The 12,083-nt window shown below is 39.6% G+C and overlaps 1 long non-coding RNA gene across 2 annotated transcripts; it reads left to right on the forward strand.

Moving 5' to 3' along the window:
• Nucleotides 1-9,511: 9,511 nt before the first annotated feature.
• LOC149195677 (uncharacterized) lies at nt 9,512-11,184 on the forward strand. 2 transcript variants are annotated; one of them, XR_016255168.1, is made up of 5 exons: nt 9,512-9,617; nt 9,724-9,765; nt 10,028-10,128; nt 10,658-10,735; nt 11,028-11,184. It is a non-coding gene; the product is annotated as an uncharacterized LOC149195677 (long non-coding RNA). The 2 variants fall into 2 exon arrangements; XR_016255169.1 differs by having other exon boundaries at nt 10,074-10,128.
• Nucleotides 11,185-12,083: the final 899 nt, after the last annotated feature.

The raw sequence follows: 12,083 nt of genomic DNA on the forward strand, positions 1-12,083 counted from the left end.
TACAGAAAGGACTGCTAGAGAAATGTGGGAGACTCTCACCACGTTGTATCTGAGTTCTTCCGAGCAATGAAAGATGTACATAGAGGAGAAGTTGAGATGCACCAGCATGCAGAAGGGGGCAGGCATAGACCCCTTCCTCACTAGGATTCAGGAGATCTGGGACCAACTTGCAGTTGTTGGGGCAGCGCCTCAATCCATGGAGTTAGTGCGATTAGCACTCAACAGTGTCTCAAAGGAGTGGCTAGTGTTTGTCCAAAGTATCTTGGGTAGATACACCTTGCCAAGGTGGGACAAGATGTGGGCAAATTTGTTGTAGGAAGAGTTGAGACGAGCTCTAGTGAAGAGCTCCATTAGTGGAAACAATAGTGGATCGAAGTAGGTGAAGGAGGAGGAGAATGTGGCCCTCGCATCGAAGGGTCCCAGTCCGAGACAGGGGGAGCAGCGAAATAAGAAGGACCTGTCAAAGGTCAAGTGCTTCAGATGTGGTGAGCTTGGTCACTACAGTACCTAGTGTCCTCTCAGGAAGAGGGACAAGGAGGAGAAGTAGGACCAACAGGCAGCATCAACAGAGATCAATAGGTTGTCCTCCAAGTTGAAGGAAGACAGATTCCAGAGTGATAGACGCAGAGTCTAGTTGCAGTTAGATGCTGGGGAGCGCAATGCAGAGTTGGTAGCAGTGCAAAGTCAACAACAACGCAGATGCCTCAGTGACAGCGGAGATACTAGCGGCAATCACAGACTCGGGAGACAATGGCATCATTTTGATCACAATTGATTCAGTATTTAGGATGCTTTTCAGTTGCAGATGTTGCAGTTGTAGCAACAACAGATGGAGAGGGATTTGCAGTGCAGATGCAGTATTGGTAGCAGTTTAGCAGAGTCAACAGCAACACAAATGCATCATATATCAAAGTTGCACAGTAGTTGGTGGGCAGCAACAGCCAAACATCAACAACGTGACATGAGATGATGCAGAGACAAGGTGTTGCTACAGGGGTTAACAACTCTAGAACGCATTCCTTGCTAAGAGGGAGTGTTAGTTTTTGTAGCATCAGATGTGTTCTCGCCTTGAAATCTTGTGGAGAGGCTAGAATGCATGAGATCTCCAAAACTTAGAAATTGTTTCTGAAAATTCCGCCTAGAAATGACTTAATTAGACTATTAGTCAGTTTTTAAATATTTCCTAAGTCTAAATGTAGGGAATATGACTAATTAATCATAATTAATTAAGTCAAGGTGTGAATGTTCTAGAAACTCACACGGATCGACTTCAAGTTAATCCTATCCATCGATTAAGATCTAATATTGGTCGTTGAAGTCTGAAAAAAGGATTATAAGAAGAAGTCGATGGGGCTTGGAGAAAACACTTCAACAGCTCAATTTCCAGAGTAGCAACAGTCAATTGTTGGAGAGAGAGCCAGTGAGATCGAAGCAGTGAGGGGTAGGGACGGTGGTCCATAGGAAATATTTTCTAGATCCGTAGAGGCAACAACAAGAGGGCCGAGTTATCTCAGAGAGGCATGGCTAAGGGACAAAGCAGTTGCTTCAGCGGGGCAATTCGATTTGGAGGGAAGAAAAATCGTTCTCAATTCCAGAGGTCAGGAAGAAGTCCCAGAGGACTGGAGATATGTTTTATTCAGCATCCAAAGGCAGAACGACTTCATCAAAGCCTAGTCCGAGGCAAGACGTCCAACCAGCTACGCAGAGTAGCGTAGAGGCTGACATAGAGCCCTAGGAGGCCGAGTTTTTGTAGGCAAAGCCATGCCAGAGACTGCTTGTGGGAGAAGGGTAATTCCCTTCAATATTTTGCCCAAATTTTCTTTCTGTTTGGATTTCCGGTTGGGCATCGATAGATGTACTCAGATTTCACTGCTGCATAATAAAATAAAACCTTCACTGTTGCACCAGTTTTCCCAAGTTGGGCTTTTCCAGCGACATTGGTCCAAAAATAACTGTGTAAATTTATGTGTGTGATAGTATTTCTTCCAGCGTTTATTTCTTTCGCAGTTTTATTTGTGTAGGTTGCAGTGTGATTGATTCAATATTTTGCTGTAGCAAACAGTAATTAAATTGTTAAAATAATCTAACAATTAGGAGAATTATTTCTAGTTGTTGCAATAGGATTCCGGTTTGTGGATTTTTCACACAATGCATGAGCAAGTAGATGTGACAAGGAGCTCGCATAAGGAGAGGACACTTTTGTTTGGGCCATAGGGAGGAAACGACATAACCAGCAAAGGAGAAGGCGACTTAGATGAGCATCTTCAAAACTGTTTGAGAGCCATCTACATCTTGCAACAGGCTCGAGTGAAGAAAGGTATGTACGAGATTGTTTTGGGAGTATTTTTTGTGTGGGTAATTTTGTGTAGGAGGGTTGCATTATTGTACAGGGTTCCGAAGGAGGGCCACAACCCTAACTAAGATCTGTTAATAGTAAGGAGCGCTAGAAATAGCCCAAAACTTCAGCGTATAGAAGCAACCCCACATGTGATGGAACCCGCGGTTGTTAGGAGGGTTGGTGTGCTGTAAAAGAGGGTAGAATTGGGACTGGTGTCTTGCCCTAACCAGACTGAGGTCAACAACAAAAAAACAGAGCCCAAACCGGACTAGTAAGGTATGTACTTATCATAATTTTTCCTTGTGTTGGGTCAAGTGTTGACTAGATTGGATGATAGATCTTGGTAGCTTGTAGTAGCCAAAACGGGATGGCAAACTTGGTGGTTAGATGCCCTAACCAGTGGCAGTTTCTACAATGATTGTTCGTTGGTGTATTGAACACTTGTTGGATGACTGTGGCATCTAGAAGAAAGGGTTTTCTTAGTAGGCAGATGCTACCATAGAAAGCATAGATCCTTGGGCAAGAGGGCAGCAACTGAGGAAGTTGTAGATGGCCTCTTGGATGATGGTTTGATGGGTGTCCTAGGAGAGGAGAGATTGTAGGAGTCTGTTGGTAGCCAATAGGAGGGGTTTCCTAGATGATTGGATTCCCTAACTAGAGGCAGATGCGGGCAAGAGGGCAGCAACAAAGGAAGTTGTAGATGGCCTCTTGGATGATGGTTTGATGGGTGTCCTAGGAGAGGAGAGATTGTAGGAGTCTGTTGGTAGCCAATAGGAGGGGTTTCCTAGATGATTGGATTCCCTAACTAGAGGCAGATGCTACAACAAGGCTTGGTCACTCGTGGTCTGTTGGAGGGCAGTGTGAGAGTGGACCAAGGATGGATAGTGGATTGGGCATTTATGGTCTGTTGGAGGACATCGTGATAGTGCCCAAGTTTGAGCCCGGTGTGCATGATCTTCATGGACTTATTTGGTTGCTAGAGTGGCAGTCATTGAGCTTAAGGTTTAATGAGCCAGAGAAGCAGTTTATGGAGTCGTAGACTTGCGTGTGGAGAAGGACATCTACAACAGATGATGGGTAGTCCTCCTAGCCCGTGTTCATTGTGAGAGATGGACATCTTGTAGTGATAGGTGGCAACCCTCCATGCCTTATGTTAGTCTTCATTGGAGCAGTGCAGGAAGACTATAGTGGGATGAAGTACCTAAGTAGCTGAGGAGCAACAGTGGGCAAATTGAGAGTTGTTCACAAATGGAGTTGTGGATAACTCAACAAGTGTCTCGATGTGTTGTGCCTTTGATGGACTAAAGCACAACTAGTGAGTAGATTGGATAGTCAAGGTTTAGTGGCCAGATGGACTTGGATCGTTGATAGACGCAGTGCTGCAGATCGGGCACCGATGGACCGAGTAGGTACAAGGTACGACCGCGAGGAGATCAGAGAGCATGTGACAACTAGGTGGTTAGAGTATCTTGTTGAGGGTAGATTGGTTGTCGATGGACTGACACCAAGCCCCAATTTTGTATTCTTGTATTAGTGGATGTATGAGGGCCGTTATCCTTGGTACAGGAGCCCTAGACTGTTGTATTATTTAGTTGGATTAATATAACGAAGTTGGTTATTGTACAAAAATGTGTAAAATGTTGTGTATATTTTGTACACTAGTAAATTTATTGTTGTTTATATTCTGCTGTGCAAAGTAGCTTCCTTGTGATACTTGGTTTGGTAGCATAATTGATTTAAGATTCTATTCTAGACACCAAGATCTTGGAAAAACAACGCTCTTGTCCCTTTCTCCAATTTTGTGGTTAAACTTATATCCTAGTCTAGTGGGATTGCCTTTATGGGCTACTAGCTTTAGGAGTGGCACTACATGGGAAATCTCGATTTTCGATGCGTGGTCTTGCTTCCAAACACTACATAGATCACTCCCCTCCGCTCATTATAACCGCTTTTCACACATTTCCCATCTGGGTCTACATTTTCCCATTGGGTCCATAAGGAGTTAGCCTCCTCCTCCCCTTGTCCACACTTTGGGTTGGGCCAGGAATGATGCTCTAGAGGTTGATGCAGCTAAAAAGAAATATAAAAGCATAATTTGGCGACCTACAATAGGAAAAGTACCATAAAATGCAAAAGATGGTCGGGACATAAGAATTTAGCACGTGGGCAAAAGCCAAACATGAACTCTACCCCTTATCGTTATGGCCATCACCCTAGTTCCTAAGGCCCCTTATGTGAGCCCCCTGCATCAAGGAACCAATGATTGTCCCAACCCCTAATGGGAGATGAGCTACCCAACCTTAAGGAGTTATCCACTGCTATATCATTCACATCATGCTCTCATTCCTTGGAGCCCTGAGCAATTAAAAAAGAAAAATCAATAAAAGGCAAAAGGCATATGAAGAAGGGTTGAAAAACAAAGGTCGGGGTAACTCATGTACCACGATTGCTCCCTCCTTTGTCTATACACCCAAGTGTGGGCCTACCATATTATAGCTACCCTTGTACAATAGCATGTGGCTTCAAGCCTTCCCTATTGCCCGACTCCATTCCATCATTATTTCATATGACACTTGCCATCTAACAGATGTACCATGGACCTGTCGCTCCCTTAGAGGTCAAAACCACCTAATGGGGTCCTTGATTAACCTCCCTTTTCAACCTGGAGACACCTGTACACTCTAAAGCTTGTTATGGAAGGGCATGCCACTACGAAGTGCCCACTTGGTTCCATGAATTGTAAGCTCATTGGCTCAATTACACTAATGAATTGTTGTACTGTAAGGTGAGGAGACACATTAGATTTTATACTAGATTGAGGTGGGTCTTCTTCTTGCGGTTTTAGGAGACACATTAGTGGGTCTTCTTCTTGGGGTTTGGTCAACCTATACGGGATCCAAGCCCTATAGAGGGTCTTAATGGCACTTATAGGGTGAGCATTGAGAGCCATGGGCCTCCACCACAACAGAGAGCAGATAGCCACACCATGGGATCCTACAACACCACCTATTGCTTGCTCGTGTCCCACTATTTTGATGATGATGATGCACTCGGACTAGATTGCCCAACTGGTTACATACTTGCACCATACACTTGGCAGTTGATCCAGGGCCCATATGTGGTTTTGTCTCATCTAGGGAGACAAGGGAGGTCTTGCATCATTCTTTCAACCCTTACAGATGGTCCAGGCTTGCTTGATTCAATTGGAGACCCATGATGACATTCTTTGTGCCCCCATAGCCACTTGGGAGCACCACAGTTCATTTGCTTGGAGATTAAGGGGCCACCCCCTTCATCACTATTATTGGAGTCCTCTTCATCATGGCACTTGAGGGTTTTGATTAGGCCTTCCAATGACCTCATTATCTATTATTTTATCATTTCGACCCCCTTGATAGGCTTATTATTCATTGTTGGAGCTATTCTGTGGGCTTGTCACCAATTATTTTGGTTATTTTTCACATTATACTATTCTAGGGCCATCATTCCTAAACCTTTGGTTGAGCAGGAAATTGAGCCTACACCTTATTTTCTGCAGAAACAGAGTTATTTGCCATCTAGACATAATCATTATAAATATTAGATGAATGTGTCCAGGAAGCTACATTCTTGGAATGGTGGCAATATGTCTTACATGTATTTGCGGAAGATGCAAGAGACAAAACTTTGGTTGAGTGCCAACTACCAAGGTTGAGTGTGGTTGGACAAATGATTGGTCATGGTGGGATTTGAAAAGGTGCTTGCAAACTTCCTGTTGGGGTATATCATCGAATGTGCATTAATACAACTCTCCTCTTTATTCTTGCTGGTTCCATGGAGCTAAATTAGGCCATTCGAACTCCTTAGAGGATTTTATAAAGATGAGAGAGTCATTGTCATTCATTGATCATCCGTCGAGGATTTTCACTCTTTCTTCTCGATAATTTCAACCTGCAATTTTTGGAGTGATTTGGATGGAATACATGCATTTTGACATTTGGAAATCTTTGCGATCTTTTCTTGGAGATTCTTGTTGCAATGTTGTGGATAGATATATTCTTCATTGTCTTGTAAGTGCTTTTTAATGCTACATTTATGAAATATTGATTGTCTAATGCATGGGATTTCTTTCTTGTGGTTATATTGTGCCCTAATTCATGAGATATTGTTTTAGGCCTTAATACTATTGGAAATTTTGCATGTGTTACTCATAAAGATAATGAAAGAATGAATGTTCCTAGGGGATCATTTGCATCCTTGAAAATTAATAATATTTGCCATCAAAGTATAAATGCCTAAAGTTGCCATGTAACTGCATCCATAGATGGTGAATCAGTTGCTTTAGGCCTCCTTGAAGAGTGAAGGTGAAAAATTCGAGATCATTTTGACTCCAATCCTCCTAATAGCCAGGCATTGGTCTTAAATCGTAGTTTGATCACATTATTTTCTTCTTTTCTTCCCCTCTCCCATTTTTAGCCCTAACCGAAGAGGGTTTCCTAGGACCTAGTGTGAATTGGATTACGGTGGTCATATTGAGGTACAAATTGACAAGCTACTGCGCTAGGATTTTCTCTAGGTGCCCTCCAATTTTGAAATAATTCCCATGATTAGATTTGGAGATATCCCAAGCCCTAGCTCCAGTATCGTTCTTTTGACCTAGGTTTCTTGGTTAGTGGTTTTTCAAGGATCGTTTACACTTTAAAACTCAAAGGAAGTTCATCTTTCCTTGACCGTTCTTCTCATCCTTGCTTGACCTAGTCATAGTGTTGATGATCATCCTGAACTCTAGGCCTTGCTTGGAGCCTCTAGGTCTCTCTTGTGGTCCCAAACCTTTGCATGCTTGTTATCTCACAAACACTAAGAGAGGTTCTTTCCCTTTCCTAGGAATCCTTGATCTAGGTACATTCCTTGTGTTGAATACCCTCTCACATAGGTTTAGGCCTCCTATCAATAATCCTTTCTTGGAGAGCCCTTTTGTTGCTTTTAAAGCAAGCAAACCATTATTTGAGCTCTCCTTTGAATGGGCTTTGGAAATCAGATTGTACATTGTTATTGACCTCATCATTCTAGTGATTTCCTCAATACCAAGACCCCTCCCATCGGTGAAAGTTCGTAAAGAGCATGGGACATTAACTGGGGTGACAGTGGGTCCTTGTCCTGTTGTTGTTCCTTGGTCTAGTAGTAGTCCTGTTGGAACCCCTCTTAGAACCCCTGGTAGATTGAGCGGTAACATTTTGGCGTCGTTATCGGGGACACGATACGTGTGCCTTGTTACCTTTACGACATCATTGATATATCACTCTTGGCGACTCCATTGGAAGAACAAAGCCCTAGTTCTTCATTGAACTTTAAGGTCAATGCTTGTAGGGTGGAGCAAGCATTTCTCTAGGCATCTCTAAATTCACCCTAGTGACTCCTACATAATTTACATATATATCTCAATAGGATGTATTTGTTTGAAGATGGTATGTATGGTGCCCATGTTTGATGGTGATCCATTGTCTGCAATGTAGAAAGATTTATTGCGCATACTTCAAAGATGAAAGTGGTCCACCAAGATGTCCTTATACTGTTGTTCATGAGATCCCTCCATGGTCATAATTCATGGTTGCATAATCACAAACCTAGGAGCATCTCATCTATTGAGGAATTCTTTGATGGCTTTCTTAGACATTTTCAAGTATGCCCTTCACTAAACATTCAAGAGGAAGCCTTCATTAAGCATCATGATGACCTTGGGAATCTAGATGATGAGCAAGAAGGGGGGTCCTCCTTGGGTCCACATGATGAAAAAGGTGATGAAGATAATTTTTAGAACACATGTGATAGGGAGGATGAGTCTATGGAAAGTGAAGTTGAGGTTAACCCTACCTTTTTCGAGGATACTATTTTTGATAATCCACTCTTTGAAGACCTTGGAGAAGGTGATCCTGTAACCCCTTCAAACATTGATATCAATGATTACTTACATATTGAAGAAGGGAAATGGGAGGTTCATGGGAATTATTTTGACAAGGTCCCTATCTATGACACTGATGATGAGGATATCAATAGGACCCTTGTCTCTCTTCACAATCCTAGGGTTGTAGTTGAGTTGCATGTGGACCCTTTCCTCAACCCCTCTTGTAATAAAGAATCCTTTCTCTTGCCTGAATATGATCATCATGAGCAACCCACTTGTTGTGTCTCCCCATGTCATCAGTCTCCCTTTCCGTCCAATCATGACCCTAGGGTGGCCATAAAGCACAATATGAATGATAGAGGCAAAGGTAGAATTTTTAGTGCAAATATCCATATATGATCTATTGTTTACCTATATATGATTTCCCTTACTTACCTATTTAATATTTTTCATAATGTTTTATTGAGTGCAATTCAATGTAGATAATTAAATGTGGAGGCAAAGGTAGAGGTAAGTTCTCTTTTGGTGCAAATTCCATGTGTGATTTTTCAAAAGTCTTCCTCTCTTCGAATGCAATAGTTCTCTTACCTCCTTGCATATTTAGGGTTGATGATATTTAATGTTTGCATAAGATATAGTTCCCAGTGGAGGAGATTACTCATATTATTGTTGGTTTCTTTGTAGTATTTCATAAGATATTTAGATCTTTGTTTCATATTGATCACAACATTTTGTATGTATTTAATATTTCTCATAATATTTATTTGGTGTGTAGGGCATCCTTGACTGGCCATTCGCGCATTTTGGAGTGTATATTAGAGTTTCCATATATTGTTTCTCTCTACTTGTTTCCTTTTTGTTTGTTGTGTTTTGCTATCTTGGGTTGCTTCTATTTCTAATTTTCTACTTTTATGGATTTTTATTTTATTTTATTTTTCTATTTGTAAGCATGGCCATTCTACTTTTTGGTTCGATATTTTTTTTTCTTATGCGCCCCTTCATGTATTTTTCTCTCTCATTCTTTTTTCTTGGTTTCTTTTGTCTTTCTTTTTTGGGGGGGTTCAATGTGCGCAAAAATTAAATTTGTCCTTACAACCCATTTTGTGAGTGTAGTGGATAAAGTTGTTGGATTTCTCCTTACCACCCATTTTGTGAGTGTAGTGGATAAAGGTGTTGGAGGTATGTATTGAGGAATTTACTTGTTCACTTCTACATAATTATATCATTCCATACTCATTTTAAATTAACCTTTTTGTTGCTTTGTAATTATATGTGTTTTTGTTTAAATTTAATTGTAGTGTATGTTAAGAAAGGTGAAGCATTGGTGAAACTCGTGAATGTCTTTGTGTGAGATAGATGTTGGGCATTATAGCAAAAGTAGAGGCAATGGCATCGAGGGTGAGTTATCTTCTGGCATAGTGGGTGAGTTACCTTGCACAAGATTTGTCTTTGTTTATGATTTTTCATAATTGGTAATACTTGTGAATGTCTTTGTGTGAGATAGATGTTGGGAATTACAGCAAAGGTAGAGGCAATGGCATAGAGGGTGAGTTATCTTCTGGCATAGAGGGTGAAGGAGAGTTCCCTTCTTGCATAAGATTATTCATAAGATTTGTCTTTGTTCATGACTTTTCCTATAATATATTTCATTATCTCTTCAATATTTTGCAAAAGCAATTTTATTATTTGTTACATCTTTAAATAACTATTTGTTTTTTTTATTTCTGGTGCGATTTTAGCTGTCCTTTCAAGATTTATTTTTTGGTGTTTATTTAATATTTTTGTATGGTTTTTGTTTGGCTCAAAAGGTGGAGAAATTAAGGTAGATTCTAACAACTCATATTATGGGTTTAGGGATAATGCTGATTCCACAATGTAATGGGTGAAGGCAAATGCTAGGGAAGAGAAGGTACGCATTGTTAGAGACATTATATTATTTGTCATTTACTTATAAATTAAATGCAATGAAATGTACTCAATAATAACTCATGAGGTTTAGAATTTATGTAGATTCCACATGTGCAATGGGTAAGGACAAGACAAAGGAGTAGAAAGTATGCAAGGTTTCATGTTGGTTGAACTTAACTCATTTTTGTTACATCATTATATCATGTACTATACAAGCAAATGGTGAGTAGCAGATGGTGAGTTCTTTTTCGGTGCAAAATACATGTACACTATATTATGAAATGCTTGTTTTAATCATAGTGATGCTCCTCCTTCCTAGCTATTTGAGGTATTCAATTATCGGTCTTTGCAGAGTTCTACATAAGATTTTTTGGTCACTGTTCAAGATTTCTCATTAGATATTTCAATATTTGTTTTTTATTTTTCATGATATTTTTGGTGTCAATTATGGAATTTCATAAAATTTCACATTCTATATTTAATATCTTATTATTTGGTTTATGTTGGGTTCTGTTTATAGGGAAATTAAGGTACGTGAGCAACCCATGTTGAAGATATAGGGTTGATGCAAATCCCATGGGTAACGGGTGAAAACAAATTTTGAGGTGGTATGTATCGTTCTATTTGTGTTTGTTTAAATTAGAGGCATCTTAAATTATTTGTCATTTATTTAAATAATGTGTGCAACCCAATGCATAAAAAGTAACAGGGAGGATAACTAATGAACTATTGAAATATCCATGAGCAACATTGCATTATAATGAAGAGGCAGAGTTGAGTTTTCTTTTGGTGTAAAATCCATGTGATCTCTTATGACATAAGATATATGGTGTGTATCTAATATTTGTTATAAGATTTTATGGTCTCTATTTAATACTTCCCAATTTTGTTGGTGTGCAGGATGCCTGCCTTTGATTGACCATGGACACTTTCTGCGCTTATAGAGGAGAGTCCCTGCCTATTAAATTTTTTTTATTATTTTTGTTTTTGTTTTGTTTTGATATTTTTGTTTTTTATTTTATTCTAGCTATTGTTGTTTGTACCTTTTGTTATTTCTTGTGATTTTGTTTTTCTATAGCTATGATTGTTTTTTTGTTTTTTGCTATTTGATAGCATGGCCATGCTAATTTGTGGTTTGGTGTTTTGTTTTTTGTGTTTGCTTTCTTTTGTTAATTTCTTACTTTTGTTCATGGTTTTTGTTTTTAATTCAATGGGTGGGGAAAGTAAGGCAGGTCAATGTAGATTCCATGGATGTAATTGATGAAGGTGAAGGAGGTATGTATGAGGGAATTTACGTGTTTGCTGCTACATAATTTTATGATTCCATGTTTAAATTGGACTCTTTGCTTTGCTTCTTATATCACGTGTGTTCATGTAAATTTATAAGCAATGTGAAATGTGAATAAATCATCATAATTGAAATTTATAGGGATAAGCAAAACTTGCCTCTAATTGAGTAGATTTTGTAGATATGGATAAACAAAACAAAATTTTGAATCCTATTTATGACCATACTAGTTTCCATCTACATTTAGGAAGGGGAAAAGGCACTTTGTGCCATTGGCGGGTGTACATTTCTCACTTCTATATTTCAATCTCAACAATTTTATTAAAACATGACACATTTTTCCTGTCAGCTCCATAATATCTACAACTTTGTGTTTGGTTGCTTCATGTTACTTAGGTTCTTCTCTAGCTCCCAAATATGGTTCTTTGCTTCAACCATCACCTCTCCATGTTGAATGGAGCCAAAAGCATCATGGATTCTGTCCATCTCTCATCATAGCACGTTTGGCAAGAACTTACCATAGTAAGGCAATATAATGAGTTTAATGTTGGAAATAATACTGAGAGGGGGGGGTGAATCAGTATTATCAAGTTCTTTTATAAATCTTCCTTATTTATACTTTGAATTATTTTTGCATGTCAGTACCATAAAATAATGAGCATGAACAA

Source organism: Pinus tabuliformis, chromosome 2_2 (genome assembly GCF_031772625.1).
Source record: "Pinus tabuliformis cultivar Carrire ecotype Pingquan chromosome 2_2, CPIR1, whole genome shotgun sequence".
NCBI lineage: Eukaryota > Viridiplantae > Streptophyta > Pinopsida > Pinales > Pinaceae > Pinus > Pinus tabuliformis.